The following is a 17801-nucleotide window of genomic DNA, read 5'->3' on the forward strand; positions in this document are numbered from 1 at the left end:
TATCTGGTAAATAATATTATGAAAGGAAAAACTATAAATCTAATAGATTTCAACTGGAAAATTATTTAACACTTTTGTCTGCACTGTAAAAGTCTGAGAGAGAAGATAAACTCAAAAAAGATCAATTCTGGCTCCAGACACAAGATATATCGCTCCAAAAACAAAAAAGAAAAAGAAAAGTAACCTATTTGAAAACTATATAAAACGTACAGAGATGTTTCTTTGACTTCTTCCACTTCTTTTTTGGTTTGTAGACTGTCGCCGCACCCGGAGGAGTTGCACGTGGTCGCGTGTAGTAAAGGGTTGGCAGTTTTCTGGGTTGACGGGTCTTTGACATGAAAGGTCTGAGAAAATTAAAAGTGACGACCCAGCATGGAACACGCATGGAAGTCACTTCTGAGAAATGTGACCTTTTTCTGGTTGTTAAGTCAGGGGTGGGCTGAAAAATAAAGAGGGGGGGTGGAGTGGAGGTGGGAACAGCCTGATTCGAAGAGAATTATACAATAGTGAATACTGCAGCCCATAAAAGAACATCCCAGAAGGCATATCGTTTTAAGGACGCCCTCGTGGTGAAAGAGGACCAGTTGTGTGTTGGTGAGGCAAACTGGGAATGACTTCTGGTGCCCACGACATGAATAGGATAGCCAGCATGGTTCCACAAACGGTGCCTGACCAAATCTGGGATGTTTTTTCTGCTCCCAACTTTAATTCTGTGTGAAACTTCCCCCCGCATGCGACAAACTTAGGGCAGCTTTGCCAGTTTACTCATTCAGTAGCCAGTATAATACAATTATGTGCCAGAAAAACAGACAAAAATGATCAAATCAACAGAAATCAAAGTTTTACTAACCACTTCAACATTATTGTGCTTTACTAATAAATACATAACCACTAGAGGGAGCACTATCCCAACAAATCAAAGCAGAAAAATGATGTGAGGGAAACAATATTTTTCTACAAATTATTTTAACCAACAAAACTCCCATCTGAATGTTTGCTTCACGTATTTTTACTTTTCTGCTTTGTGTTAAAATTGCATGTCACTGTGAAATAGTGTGTGTTTGCATGTGTGTGTGTCTTCAACGAGACTGCTGGACATACCACAGCGGCCTCCTGCGTGGTCGAGGGGCCTCATGTTGCTCGTGTCTGGTCTCATCATCACCAGCCCTCCACCCTCCCTTATCATCCACCGCCACCGCCGCCGCCACTGCCCCAGTCCGGCCCTGTCTGCTTCTCCACCTCGCTCACGTGAAGACTCTGTCAGGATTTTACCTCATGTTTGTCACCGTTACCACTTCTTCTTTAAATTTAACTCCTAACTCCTTACCACTCCAGACATAATAACATAAAGCATATCCTGAAATTATGTCACTATTCTCATTCAAGTAGATCCAAAATCAAGGTCAGGTTGGAACAGAAGTGATTGATGCATATTTGCATTAACAGGCACTAAGGGGTTTAAGTAAAGGGCTAAATATATGCTGTCATACTTGTCTCCTGAGAGTTTTTTCTCTCTACAATGGCTTTCACTTCATCCGGTTCCATTCTTAATCTAACCTGTCACAGTGGAGCCACTGCGGCTGGTTGTTAAACACACACACCAGCTTTTTGTGGCTGGTCTCCTATTGAACTGCAAGTGACTTCACACCCATCACCGTGCTGTAAATCCTACTTCTCTCCCACAAAACTATTTGGTTAAATAAAAGGCCCCAAATTTTATTTTAATTCTAAATATTTTCTGTATGATCGAGTAATAAATCAGAAATTTCCTGAATATTAGAATTTTAAAAAAGTATATATATATATATCCATATAATGTTACATTCTTTGAAAACAGAAAAAATATATTGTAATTATGTAGATTTCCTTTTCATAAAAAGCCTGTAATGTAAGCGTGCCTCTGTCTTTAATGTGCATTTAAAGTACAGTATATTGACTGATGGGTTAGTTTAATTGTTAAATAGACATAATAAATGTACTCATTTAAACAAATGCTGCACTATAAGTGATTGAACGTTAAACGAGGGGAACTCAATCATTTAAATTTTTTACTGCAGCAGCATTTTTTCAATTTTATCTCCCGAGGCTTTAGAATAACCATAAATATGAACCCCTTTTCTGTTTATAATAACAAACTGAGAAGTTTAAAAAACTCCTCTGTTTTACTAAAGTGAGATTTGATTTCATTTCACTGTACTAAAGTAAATCGGCTTACCTTGCTTTATTTCTGCTCGTTTTTTCATGATAACAACTTTCTTTTTAATTTTTTTTCGGCATAACAACATCTACTATCTCATTATGACAGAAAAAAAACTTTTTTTCTCTTGATAAGGATACTATTTCTCATTAATGTGAATGCTAAAATTGTATTGCCATTGATGATCACCATATATCTGGTTGCAGACATGCTGTAGCCGAGCCAACCTTCTCCTCAAATGACTGATTTGGACATAATTTATGACAAACAGTATCATCAGCACAATGTCCATCTGATTTATATAAAACTAATCAATTTTAAGTTGATCAGTTTTTCTGGTGTTCAATATTTTCTCTGACAAACCTCTTTCTTTTGCTGATGGTAAAAAAATGAAAAAGTCTATTTTGCTGTTATTTCATGATAATGAAGTACTATTTCCTTAGTTTTCTTGTGATAACATGATAGTAGGTGTCGTTATTATGAGAAAACGGGGGAACAATATCAAGCTAGGCCATCTACGGCTTCTTTATATATACTCCTAAATAGCGTCCTTAAACGTGACCAAAGTCGAATCCAAATATATCCCCTACTTCTAGAGCTTCTCCCCTACCGCTACATTCAACCCTCCTAAATTGGTAAATTGGGTTGGCAAATTTGGACGTTACTAACCCCCGTTGGTCGTCTGTGTTAGCGTGGAGCTGACACTGCTCGGAAAATACACAGTTTTATAACTTTAAAAAGTCACGTTAAAACAACAAACTGCATCAGAGCCCCAAAGTGAAGAAATGTGTTTCTCCTTCGCGTTGATCACCCATCGGGTGGAGGGATAAACACCCTTAAGTCCCTATCTCCTTAAAGAAAACAATTTCAGACACCACTAAAGCTCCAACGCACCTACATTTGGAGAGGTAGGGAGAAGCCATAAGGGAAGAAGCAAAAAACTTTACCCAAGTACTTTCAAATATCATTTTAACAATGTCTGCTCATATATTTACCCTGATCTCTGCACAGATACAACATTAGAACTACAAAGAACTAAAGCAAGCGTAATTGTTTTCATGCTGTTGATACCAGCATTAATGGATGTTACTTTGACACCTGCCAACTTCCTTTTACCCGCACCTCCACTCTCTCTCTCTCTCTCTCTCTCTCTCAGCTAAAGATGTAAGTCTGCTTCTGTATCTGCAGCCCCCACCTCCCAGCAGGAAAGCAGTGGTCCTGAAATAGCTTGGGATTGCCTTACAGGATATTTCTTTGAATCCACAATTTCACTTTGTGCTACGCTGGACCTCGGGTCCCACAGGGAGGGACTCAGAGGCAGTGCTGTCCCGAGCATTTCCTGCTGGTCGGTTTGACTAGAACATTAGCCTAAAGCAGGCCAGCGTTGTTAATAGGGCTTGTCGGGGTTGAGGCCCCTGGGCCCTTAGCGGCCCATAAGAATTTTTTGTAAAATATTTAATAATGAATCAGTTTTGCAGTGTCTATAAGTCGGGATTAATGTCTGGCGCTTGGAGAAGGAAAGAGGAAGGCCAAGTGGTATGACTGGTTCTAAGTGGCTGAAAATTTTCAGCTGGACATGATTGACATGTGAGTTGACCAATCAAAGGCCTGTGTCTATCTCCATAGAGCTACTGTTCTTGAAAGTTATAAATAAGTCTGCAATCAAATATCATCTTGAGAGAAAATGCATTGGAAATTCAAGCATTTAAAAAAGGAGAAAAGAAGGGAATTTAGGATCCAGTGATCAGAGCAGGAATTTTACATCAGTGAGGCTAAAAAAAAGGGCTTCAGGCTGCAGGACTGAACTGGAAACACCTACAGGCCAGCAAAAAGACCCGTCTTCACTCACATGGCAGAGATGACTGACTGTAGAAGCTAACATTTTTATGCTGTTTAAACTTACATGTGTTTTCACAAAGGCACACATTCATGTGGAACTGTCAGATGGGATAAGGTTAAGTTTATTTTTTTACATAAAGATAAAATTAAACAGGTTCCAACTATTTTAATTCTAATAACTACAAGAAAATTGAGAATATTAAAACGTAATAAAATTGCACATCAGCTTCACTGCTGCAGGAAAAAAACTGTTTTACAAGAAAACACTTTAAACAATCCTAACAAAATAAAAGCTCACATGAAAAAATATTGAAAAATATTCAGTTTTTTTAAACATAAGGTTTCATAAGTTCACTTCATATGACCTCTTCCACAGGGAATTATTAAAGTCTTCAGTTAAGTTTTGCACTTTGTTGATTCAGCAAGAAAATTACATTTAGAGTTAAAGGCCAAAGTTACAGCATCCATCCACCACAGTGATTGTTAATAGAAGAATATTTAGTCTTATCCTGAAGGATCTGGAGGAATGTTTATGCTGCAAAAAACAGAAAACATCTTGGCTGTGGTTTTATTTCTTTTTTTGTTGCTGCTCTAATTCCAGGAACGTTTGAATAATTTTCATGAGCAGAACTGCAGGGGATTTAGTTAGGATATTTAACAACCTATTTGGTGTGAGAGAAATTGCCAAGCAATCAAATATTTTAATAGCACTTAGCAGTCAGAGACATAAGGATCTTCCGATTAAAGAACGATTAATAGACAGTTATGACTTCATTTATGAATTTTAAGCAAATAAGAGCATACATAGTAAATGTTTAAATGTGAATACTGAAATATACAAATATGGAAAAATACCAGTTTAGATGAATAGTAAAAAAAACAACAGAAAAGGGAAATAGCGTTCAGTTTTTATATGCAAATGGTGTTCATTTAAAAAACAAAAAAAACAATTTTTAACATTTTGGTGCAGTTTGTGGTTGTTTTTTTTGTTCTTTTAGCAAACTAACTAAAATTGATCCAGACAGTCAGAAGCAGTTTATCCATGATAATCCCCAGGGGAGAGTTTGGTTTCCCTTTTGAAGTGTTGACTGGCGGTTGTAAATTTGAAATACAAATATGGTTGACAGCATGAGGGGCTTTGAAAAAAACAAATGTAAAACAAGAAAAAAAAACACCAGCTTTGTCCAAAGATGTTCATTGTGAAAGAAACATAAAACTACTCTATGATTTGGATTTCTAACAGAAACACTCAAAAAAGGCCACATTAGCTCCCCTGTAAATTGTTATTATAACCATCTAAATGTTCAACTGTGGCCTTCCTGCACTTTGGATTAAGTTACAATAGTACATAAATGTTCAAAATACGTAGAAATCTGCTGTGTTTTAATTAAAATATGTTATTGGCTTGCCAGTTTCCTTTCAGTTTGATCTGACTTGTCCATGTAAGTAGAGCCCTTGAATCGTGCATACAGTCAGGTCTGGGACACACAGCGGAGCTTTAGATGTGACCGCACTGACATCAAAGATTCTTGCATCAAAAGACTTTGAGAAGTCTTCTCAGCTTCTAAATCATCACATTTCATTAGTACTACCAAATTAATCTTGAATTTGTCTGTTAAATAACTCCCAAACTCTCTAAGTATGGACTCCACCAGATCCTGGTATCCAACTCTTAGATGGTAGCAGGAGATTACAGTCGTGAAAGGTGGAGTTTTCACAGATTAATTTTTTTTTTTTTTAAATGCAGTTTACAGCTACTAAACCTGACAGATATCTCAACAGTTAAGAGGTAGTATCAAACTCTGAAATACTATCAGCAACTCACACCCTTCCTGACACATCTCAGCTGTGTAGTTTTCTAGTTGTCCTGTTGAAAGAGAACACAAACACCACAGGTAACAGTTTTCAATACATGATCTGAAACAAGGAATTTGGTGATTATTTGGGTCCAAATTCCCATTGTCAAAACAACACTTTCCACTATAGTTAATTAAATAACACCAAGAGTGTAAAATTAAAACACATCGAGATTTTATTTAAACTCTTTTGCAGATATTATTTGATGATGCAGATGAACTATAACACTCCTGATGTTGACTGCATTTACGCTCAGTGTAGAAATTAACTCTTCTATGAACTCAGTATTTCATCTACACCCATTGAAATCTAATTATTATTCCAAAGGGAGTTGATTATTCACCAAAACGAAGAATTACAGAGTTGCCTTTTAATACTCAGGTCATACAATAAACACTTGCTAAGATATTTTACATCTTAACTACGTAATCATATGTACTAATACTAACAACAGTAATTCATGTTCAAGATTCTACAAATAAGCAACCAATCCGACAACAGTTGAAAGAGATTTTTAATTGTCAATTCAAGGTTCTATTGAACATAAAATTAATACAGACATTAAAAGCAAAAAGAGACTGAAACCAAAATTGGTTGTCTCACTAGAATCTGCCACTCTGAAGTGTGAACTGGTCAGTGTGCAGGATCATTAGAACATGGTACTGTGACGAAGAGGCTCAGACGTTAGGATCCATTTGCTAACGGTTTAATGCAACAGAGCAAGGGCAAGACATAGACAGCTTCAAAAGGCAGACAATGGTCAAAAACACAGAAGCGAGGCAGAGGAACAAATAAACAGGCATGGGGTCAAAAACAGAGTCAAACTATGGAAACCTGCTCAGACTGACGGGTAAACACGATCAAGACTTCACACTGAAGCGAGTATAAAGGCAGGTGGTTCTGATGATAATAATGATGATGATGAACAGCCGAGCATGGAGAAGACCGAAGTGGTGGCTGATGGGAGTTGTAGTGAGGAAGGTGTGAACATGGTTAATACTCAGGAGAGGGCTCCCTCTGGTAGTTGGAGGAGGACACGGCTGAGTGAGTCCGGATAGGTACAACATAAATGTTGTCATAAGTTGCCACATAAGTTGACATGACATAATTACGTACACTATATGAAGTGAGAACCATGAGGATTCAATCACAAATATACACTCTTGGGTGTTTGGTGAGCAAATATGAGTCCTACACCAACACTGACATCATAAATGACACTGCAAAGTGTATCTGTTGGACACTAAAACATGCAATTAGCTTTTAATGAACTCTTAATGTTGAAAAAAAGGACTCTGTATACCTAAACTCTAAACAAAATATAACTTTGGCATTTGCTGTGTAGATTCAAAGCAATGTTCACACTGCTGGCAGCAACGTACATTCAAGTAGCCTTATTCAGGCTTTGGTGTTCAAAACTCTCGTGAAGATACGTACATTTCTGGGGCTGTTTCCGGGTTCTATGTACAAAACATGTGGCCATTGAAAGCACCAGGTTGAACTTTGATGAATCAGGAACTCAGATTTGTCAGTGATGTAAGGATAACTTCCCTTTTTAATTTCCGGAAGTATCAACCTTTTGAAAATTGATCATCAATTAGAGAGGTGACTTGAAGCTGAGAAGAAACAAGGCAGCAATTGTTCTTGAACAAGCAGTTAGGCGCTTCACTATATCAACCATTCGGTCTTCACACTATGCTGAAGGACCAGGAAAGAATCTACCAATGGGGAACACTAATGGTGAAATGGTGGAGTTCTTTGGCAGTGGCTTAGCTTTCCCCTTCATTACTGACAGACACCAGATACTAAAGAAGTGACATAGTTCCACAATATCGTATATTTTCCAGTTGTGGCTGGTCTCTAATTGATGCCGGTTTCCGGGCGGGTTATCACATTTTTTGAATAAATGCCAGGGTTTCTTTTGGAAGATAAAGAATACTCAGCCGTCATGAGCATAAGCTGGAAAATCTGCCAGCGTTCTGTCTTTCCTGAATAATGCGAATCACTTAATTTTCTGTGTATATAGTGCACTATATTGTGCATTCGCCATTTCCTACTGTCGTCCGAATGTACTAATTCCAAATTGAATGCACTCGAAATTTTCCAGAAGTCTTTGCGAAAAACTAGAATACATCTTTTGTGTCTAGATTTGCGGGCATAGATCACAATGCATTGCGGTTGAACAATTTCGAACAAAAAAATGTTTTTAAATGCAACATTTGAATAAACATCCACATTTTCAGCATCATAACACAATGGAGTCATGAATAAATGCCGTGAAATGATACTTTTTATTCTATTTTCACTTTGTGAAATCGATGACGTTATATCCGGTTTTCAGAAAAATGAAAGAAAAGTAGAGAGCATTGTGTCCGAATTACCTCTAAAATCCAGCGCACTATAAGGTCCCAAACTATATAGCTTATTAGTAGTTAGGGGTTAGGGGCGGAATTCGGACACAACCATAATGTGGTTTGTTCCTGGCTGTTATTATATGACACCAAGGCCAAATCTCAATTCTTCCCCTTTCCTTCCGATTGTAGGGATATTTGGAGGGGCAGGGTCTCCAAAATAGTTTTTGATGGAGAAACCCTGTGGCGGAGGGATCTGTACTAAGATAGATGACGGGCGACTACTGATGACATCATCAAGTGGGAGTGACGTCCGAATTAGAAGACACTATTTTTCCATATTTCTCCGCTTGGAGTGCTAAATGTAGGGTAGGCCCCTCCCTGTTTGTCCAGTCTGAATAGAATAGGCTATTATCACGTTTAAGAACATATGTTGAGGCCAATCTTGAACTTTAAAGCTTTACCTTCATAGAGGGCCATACCAAACATTTTTAAACAAATCCTGGCGCATTGTTTGCCGTTCTCTTTTGAGGGAGTCTCTTCACCATGTGTTCTCCAGGAAGTGGTTTATTCTCACCTGGGCATCCAATGTTGTCAAGGAAAACGGGATTCATCACTCGAAAATGTATTTTATTCATTGGTAGTCCAGTTCTGATAATCATGGGCCCATTGGCGCCATTTTCAGGGTCAATGTCAAAGCCATGAACCTGTGGTATTCGGATACCTTTTTCTTCATCATGTACATGCAATTTGAATCGCAGTATCTCGTTAACTGGATGGGATCATACAGACCAGTATTTCCTCCAGTTGGGAAGAACTGTAGAGATACGCCCTGGTACTGTCAAGTACAAATTTTATGAGACACTGGAACAATCATGTACCCAACAATCATGTACTTGTCAGTGTCAGGAAAATCCTTCTTTCTTTTCTTAATTTGGCCATTTAAGGGGAAAAAAACATGTTTTTAAAATCAAACTGTTAGGTTTAGGGTTTGTGTGCATTAGATCACACTGAAGGTTTTGCAATTACAAATTTTTTTATTAATGTTAATCATTTTTCTGTTGGTTTTACAGCCTCAGCTCAAACAAAGCCCATATTAATCTGTGGTCAGCGACTCAGGTTGCCTTTGAAGATGGGGCCTCCTGTGACTGCCCACGCTGTGGCAGGTTTTCAGGTCATCCGAGGCGGTGCGCATATTTTGGATGTCATCTCGGCTGTTGCATTATTATTTTATTTGCGGGGCATGGACTAATTATTTCAACAGCTCTCTCCAGTGGGGAGCAGACTGACAGTTGCCATCATCGGAGTGATCAGTCTGTTTCGTGGACGAAGCTATTTGATGTATATTAACAATAATTGGTGCCACCGCCACAATGATGTTTGGTAAACCTTTGTGCTATTTTCCACGAGGATGCCCATGAGGAATTTTCAAGCCGCTGCTCGGTCTACAGAGACGCCTTCAGAGTCAAGACAGATGGGAGGACTGCTGTCCTCTGCATATCAGAAGACACCATGACACATTCATCATTATCACTTAAAAAGGATGTACAGTTTTTCTACTTGTCTCTTTTGATCAACAGATAAAACGACACCCACTCCCTACATATGGATGTTTATGTGCAGCATTTTTGGTGCAAATGCAGAATGATAACAACAATGTAACAAGAAGAAAATAAATAAATGGTGGCTTTGAAGCACTAAAAGACCAATATCTATTGTTCTTGCCCAATAAATAACATGATTTGGCTAAATAAAAACACTAGAGATTAGTTAAAAAGTGACACTGCTGTGTTGCCATTTTAACTTTCTCCTTATTTTCTACTCGTTCCTGTCACATCTTGCTTCTTTGGCAAAAGAAAAAGACGCCACGGCCGGAAAATTTGGGGCTTGTTGATTGATTTTGTGATTAAAGTACAACTTTGTGGCGTTTCTTGTAATCTGGCAAACAGCAAGGTGGCAATGCCTCAAGTTCCAGCATCTAGCAGCGACTCCAGCAGGTTCAGAGTCTGCCAGATTCTACAAGTGAATGAGAGGCAGATGTGTGTTGACAGCACTAGACTCATTAAGCCGAATCAGTGTCAAACTGTGACAACTGGCCAACTTGAGGCTTCTCAGTCACTCAGTGCTTACTCCATTCAGCCACGACCAGCTCAGACTCGCCCACACCTAATTTGACACCATTAGCTGTCCTACCCGCTCGCTGGTGTCTGAAACGACAACAAACTAATTTGTTTCAGTCTCCTGCTTAAACTTTTTCTCTGACTCTGGATTTTCACCGTCAGTGCATCCATCTTTATCTCCACCCCTTCGTTCACCTGCTCTTCCCTATCCCAGCTGTGTGGTCAGTTCCGGCCCCCGTGGGCCCACATCCCTGGGCTGAAGTTGTGATATCTATTTCAGTCGGCTTGAGACCAGGCTGACCGCCGCTGTGGCTCCAGAGATTTCCTTGTCCAGCAATTACTAATGGTTGAGCTATGCTCATATGCTTTAGTATCTCCTGTGTCCAAACTGCTTAACATCGGATGGGTTGCTCCGAGCCATTAAGGCCAGTTTGCAATTATAGATGTGTGGGTGCTGGACACTGAAACAGATGTGCTTTGATCTATTTATGGTGGGGCAAGGGTGGGGTTGGGGCATAACAGCTTACTTGCATGTGTGGGTCAGATCATGCAGCCCTTGTCTTTCAGTTCACTTGACATGCACTTGTGTTGTTCAATCAGCAAAGAGTTGGGTGATGAGTGGGCATTAGGACGGACCAGCAACAGCAGCTGCCGTGTGACTTGGTCCACACTTAATCACGCATGTGTGAGCGTTTGGCCTGCGCGTTTTTCGGCCCGAGCATGTGTCGAGGCGAGAACACGTCGAGCGTGGACTCAGACGCCACTGTGGCACTATCTAAAAAGGAGCCATTTCAAGCCTCATCTGTTGAAGGGGCCAAACTCACCCAAGGGCAAAATAGTTAGTGTTGTGGTACATTTTTAACACCTTGTCTCCTGTTCTCCCTCCTCAGATTGAAGTGCTTTGGGTGGTGAAAAATGGAAAACAAATGTTCTGTTGACAGCTGTCTTATGCCCTGGGTGTGTGAGTATTTATACCATAAAGGTGCCAACAGATCCTGATTTTACTGGCTGACCGTTGCTGAGGGGGAGAAGAAAGGGGCAGATGAGCAGGTCTTCATTGGGTATTTTTACCAATTAGGTAACAGCTACATATCTGCTGTCCAGTGAAAATCTCATTAATTTTCTGTACTGCGAAAGTTACTGTCAAACTGTAATACATTACAGACTATTTGTTGTTCATAAGTAATCCTTTACATAAACTACAATGTGTTACAGAATCGCACATTATTACTTTCTCTGTAAAACCTGCTGAAGCCAAACACAATATATAATGACATAAGGATTTTAGTTGTAGATGAGGGGTGGCTATATGGTGGAAAACTTTCTCCCAATAATATTGTACCACATAGAAGATCAACAATTTAATCCATCCAATGAAAAGGCTGTTTACTTTAAAAAAGTGAAAACAGACGAAAGGAGAACCAGAGAAAACAATACTACCATAAAAATGCAGGTTCCACTTCGCCTACAATTTCACATATTAGATGGCTTGTTGCTCTGTAAAGAAAAAAAATGACAACTTTTTTTTAGTAAACATAGTTTTTTATTTTTTTTATTTATTTTTTTTAGATTTTTGTTTCTTTCACACATTTACATGCTTACACTCTTCCCAGCCCCTTTAAGCTACAGTAATACTTTTACTGGTAACAGATTGGCCACAAGTAATTATAAATGTTAATAATATTTATTTTTTTATTTTTTTTTCCCTTCCGCTCCTTGATGTGACATTTTAAGCATCTGGTATGTTTTGAAGTTCTTAAGTATAAGATGTTCTCTTGTTTATAAAATAGTTCTTTTGTTCCTTTTAACAATAATTTAATTGATTCCCATTGTAACCCTTCACAGTCCACTACATTAAATAATTGACAGAATTTTTTTTTTTTTAATTAAGATGTTTTTATTTTTTAAAGAAAGTGTCCATTCGTACGTAATTTTCAAAATATGTGCAGTCAATGCTGAACTGTTTTTCTTGGTCACATGGACCCAGAGGGAGGGATAAGGTTAGGATTACAGTTAAGGTTCAACTCCCAAATGGTTCCTGAGAGCAGGAACATGACAGCTAATGGGACTTTAACTTTAAGTTTAATTTTAAAAACGTGCAGCCAACAACAAATTCAGCCTTAGACGCACTTAAAAAACATAGCAATGTGGATTTTGGCTGCATGTATTACATGTGGCCAACATGAATTTCCATCAGTTTTTGGGCTGGTCCCATGATAAATACTTTTTTTTTTTTATGGGATATAAATAGTATCAATTATGATGCGTTGGGTAATTTGCTCAATAATGTTAGTTCAAGACCCACCTTATTATTTACCTATTGTCTCAAAATGATCCTCTCATGGTGAAACTGTTTTATAAAGAATTAATTATCAGCAAATGTTGCATTATTTCAATACAGCAAGTTGTCATTAAAAATGAATAACACTAGATGAGTTTTTCTCATCATAAAGTTGTGAAAATTAGCTAAACTTTTTCCCACCAAAAGTATTTTTGAGATTCGATGGAAGCAGCCATTTTCAAATGAGCAGGAAAAGCCATTCTACTGCCCCAAGTGGAAGGATGATGAACTACAGAGCAGAAAACACAGACCAAATAATATAAAATGGGTTTTTAAGGAAAGTTTTGTTCCTAGTAAGGAGATAGGGCTCTCAGGAATGTACGTTTGAAATATGATATGAATTATGTAAGGAGTTACAGAAAGATAGTGTTGTGGAGCCAATACATTGTGTGATTGACTAAAAATTAACACAAATTACTGAACCTGTGATTAGTAAAAATGAATGAAAATTTATAATTAATGCCTCCCGTTTCTTACTATTACTTTTATATGAAGTTCTTCCCAACACTATTCATTTGGGTTTACAAGGAAACAGGCAGGTGTGAGGTGTGAGGCTGCTGAACACTTTGGTATGAAGCTGCAGAACATTACAGGCTAAAACTACTGTCGTGGTCTTTGAAGTTTTAAGCAATAAGTATCTCCAAAATATATATTTCTGCAACATTCTCATCCTCACCACTTGTCTTATCTCCCATTGGGCTAAAAATTCTCGGGTCACCTGTGTGGCGTTTAGTGTTTGTCTCCTGCATTCTGTTAACTAGTCAATTGTAACCACTTTCCACAGTGGCAGCAGTGACTCCTTGGGCCAAGTGTGATTTCATAATAACACGGTGTCACTGCTACAACTCGATGGAGAAAGTGGTAATAAGTGGCACGTGAATAATGAACAAACTCATACCACTTCACAGATCTGATGGGATGTACGGCACAGAAAAATGAGCATGGAGAGTCCATCTGCTGGCTTCTACTCTTGAATAAAAGCTCCACATTCAGAGCAGCTTTGGGCTGTAAGGCTGCATCCAGGATTTAGTCGCACGCTATGGCAACACTGCATCATTAAGGGCCCTTTTCCTTCCAGAAGTGTCATTTTTTAATACAACTACCGTGCTATGGTTAAGCACAGTCAATGTGCAATATGTAACGAGCTACTGTAAAGAGGAATTGGTGGATATTTATGCCTCATTTTACAATATCTTATTTTTCTTTTTTGAAGAAGATTCTTAGTAGATTTAAGGAGAAAACTAAATGCTAACATTTACAAATTAAGTTAAATAATTTGCGGTTTTCACATTATTGCATATAATTGCAAATGTCTCACATTTGGCCAAATTAGCAAGTTTTTGTTAATTTGCCAGGTAGCCACGAAGTGCAAAGATTGCACAGATTAAAACAACTATTAAAAAAAACTTAATCAATTTCCATAGAAAAAAACATTTTGGAAAAGCAGCAATAATTTCCAAATAAAATGTTAAAAAATGACAAAAGGCAAGAACTATAAGGCTTTGCTCATTGTATGACATCATCCAATTGGTGATGTCCCACCCATAGTACTTCACTTTTCCGTTTTCTTATTGTGTTTTTATTTATTTATTTATTTAGCCTTTATTTATCCAGGCAGGACAGATTAACAGCTTTCTTATTTACAACTGTGGCCTGGCAAAAGGCAAGACCTTTTGAGAGAGAAAAAAAGAAAGAGGTTACAAGGAATCAATTTAAATAGAATCAGAAAAGAATCAGAAATAAACACATTATAAAATATAAAACCCTAAAATCAGTTTCATTTTTCAACATTTATTTTTTTATTTCTGGAAATTGCTTTTGTTTTTCAATTATTTAGTTTAGTTAGTTTATTTATTACTGAAACCAGAAAAGTAAGGTAAAATGGGACACCAATGATTGTATGATGATGTATGTCCAAGGTTTCAACCAAAAGTTATTTTTAATGAAGCGATATTGGATCTGCTCCATACCAATTATAAAACTTTAATTAGTATGGGGACATTGAAGGCGCATTTGAAAAAAAATTAAACGTCAAAAATCAAACCTCATCATCCAATCAGTGATGTCTCATACTTTTTATGGTTTCTTATTGTATTTCGTTTTTTAACATTTCTGTTTGATTTCTAGATATTTCATTTATTTTGTTTAATCTCTTTGGAATTGTGTTTTGACTTCTGAAATGTTGCTTTGATTTCTATAATGTAGCTTTTTTTTGCTTTTTTAATTCTCATTGAGTTATTTAATATATTTTAGCGTTTCATAAATTGTACTTCAGGGCCACCATACATTTTTTATAGCAATTTTTCCTCACCTTCTCCTTCCTTGATTATATTTTATAACATTTTTATCTCGCTGCTTTTCTCATCTCTGCTGGTTCTGCTCGTCATTGCTGGCTCAGTGATTTGCCGTTGGATCGGGTCAGGGGCTGCGGTCGGCTCTTGTCCACCAGCTTTGGTCCATGAAAGCTAATGCCTCCTGACACTCTCAGCTCCATCAATCGGAGCAGCATTATTTTAGTAATGCAGAAGTCATCAAGGCCTCGGATTGCGTGAGGGCTCTCATCTGGAAACCCAAGCACCCCGAGCCTCGGTAAAATCCAGTTGACAAATACAAAAAAATTAAGGAACGGATTTATATGCTGTTTTATTGGATTATGTCCCAACGTTGCAGAGCGGTGTGCTCTGCATAAATCTCTCGAAAACAATTGCTTTTAGGGTTAAAGATTTTCCACTTTTGCTCGTATTGGGCTAACAGTGCTGAAACAGTTGAGGGCTTGTTGCAATGTCAGTTCAAAGGCCACAGTTTAATCTGATTGCGAGGCCTTTTTAACCAGTGAGCTGGTCTTTTCTATACACACTCCCCTTACTTCATGGGCACTCAACTGAATTGTTGCTTAACCCGAGCAGTGACCCTGCCACATGCTATATGCGCTCTTGTACCCCAGATCCGCCGCTACACTATTCCCCTTGTGGGCAAGGCTTTTGCTATGTGTCAAGCACAGTCACACACTGGCGAAGGGAAATCCATGAATCTCGTGTTAAGGCAGAGGGGGGAAAAAAAAGTCAGCATCAGTGCTTACTCATCTGTTAAAAACAGAGTGATCTACAAAGTTTGTACGAGAGGGTTTTTGACGGTGCCCTGCTGCTTTGTCAGTGCAGCACATGCTGCAGGCACTGGCATCCCCCATTGCCTTCCAGGTCATTGGCCAGGCTCAGCGGGTGGCAGGCTTCTAGCCCCATGAAACGTCCCTGATTCACAGCTGGATCCGTAACAAGGTATCATAGCAAATGAGTCGGTAAAACATCACTGGTTTGAAGAGCATGAGAAATTGTCATGATATCATTTGAAATTCCTGATCTTGACTGGAGTCCGTAGGCTGAGGCAGGAAATAAGAGGAAGAGACCTGGTGATGGTTTTTTCTTTCCTCTTCTTTTATCAACTTCTCCCCCTCCTGGCACCCCGACCCGACCCCCAAACTGATGCCCGAGGGGGGAAATTCAAACTAATGTAAAGAGGCAATAATTAAACATCTTGTGATTCCCATCCTATAGTGACTTGTAGGTGTTGCGCTCCTAAGATGAGCGCTTTATGACACATTGTCCGGTTATTGAATGTGGTTTTTGCTCTTCATTACACATGACTCATGAGTGGTCGTGAGGTGTCAGTTCGGGCTCATCTTGGTGTGCTGAAGTGATGCTGGTGATGTTTGAAAAGGTTGTCTAGAGTAAATTAAGGAGATGCTTCCACGTTTACACATAGTTTTGGTCCTGGTCAGTAGATATTTTTTTTTATTTTACATTTTAATGAAAAATAAGATTTGGGGCACTTTTTTTTCTCCAAAAAAATGTTTATTTTCCCTTTTTTTTTTTTAATTAAAGTGAACAAAATCTGAGTCTATAATATTACAGCTTTTGTTTACCATATATTTTTGCTTGAAAGAAATAAGAAACTACAAATTTTTTATCAAAAATTCTACCATCTCAATGAAATGAAAGGATTGCCCTTGGACCATAATAACAGCTGAGCCTTTTGCTATGAAATAAGGTACATAAACCCCTGTGATCTTTAACCTTTCCATGTTTGGAGTACAGTTTGCTGTGAGGCTCTGTGCAGTTTTGATGGATACAAAGAATGGAAAAAAAACATCAGCTCCCTCTAAAACCACAATGGAGACCTTGAATCTAAATGTCATGGTTTCATAACGGATACACTGACATTTGTGTGATGGGATTTAGCCATGGGTTAATGTAGCCATTGCTGGCACACTGCATTGATGTCCATCTCACTTGGGCTGTGAAGTCTACCTCACCATTTTTTGGTGCCCTCATAGAGGTTTCTTTCAAAGGGATGCTTTCCTTTTTTTTTTTTTTTTGGTGCCGGTTTAAACCAATTATTTCTATAATAAAAAAAATTTAAAAAGTGTTTGATATGTAGTTTTGTTTTATATGATGTTAATGTGCCTCAGGAGCTGTTCAGATCATTCTTTTTTTGGTGGGGAGCTCGGACTGCGGGTGGGGGTTGATGGGGAAGGCAGGCGATCAGCATCAAAATCAGAGCCATGTAAATCTAATCAATTATACAGTTTTTCAGATAAAATGTTGGTAAATCAAAACACATTTTCCAAAAGTCACAGTATAATGAGAAATTTAAATTGGAAACAGAAACCATTTGTTTATTATAAATGCCAGGGTGAGGTGGTGTCTTGCCATCCATAAATTTTGCTATCCTTTCATATTCCTTTTATCTCGTACTACAGCTTTGGCACTCGTTCAAGATTTTAATGAACCCAGACTTCTGAGGCATCAAGGCCTAGTGATGCATTGTCCATTTGGATGGGGGAGTACAAAGAGGGACAAAGGCAAAAAAGCTTTCACCACTGACATATTATTTTACATTCTGCTGCTTTACATGGAGGTCATTAGGTGATAGCAATGTTCAACAACATTACAGACAGACAGGAATGAACAAACATTTAGAACGGATCTCAAACTGACTGACAGACTGATGAGCTTTTGAACATGTTTTTATTTTTTTGCTGTTTGTCTGTGCACAGATGTGACAGGGGGTGACATGAATCAGAAAATACATTTTTGTGC

The sequence above is a fragment of the Oryzias melastigma genome, linkage group LG21 (genome assembly GCF_002922805.2).
Source record: "Oryzias melastigma strain HK-1 linkage group LG21, ASM292280v2, whole genome shotgun sequence".
Taxonomy (NCBI): domain Eukaryota; kingdom Metazoa; phylum Chordata; class Actinopteri; order Beloniformes; family Adrianichthyidae; genus Oryzias; species Oryzias melastigma.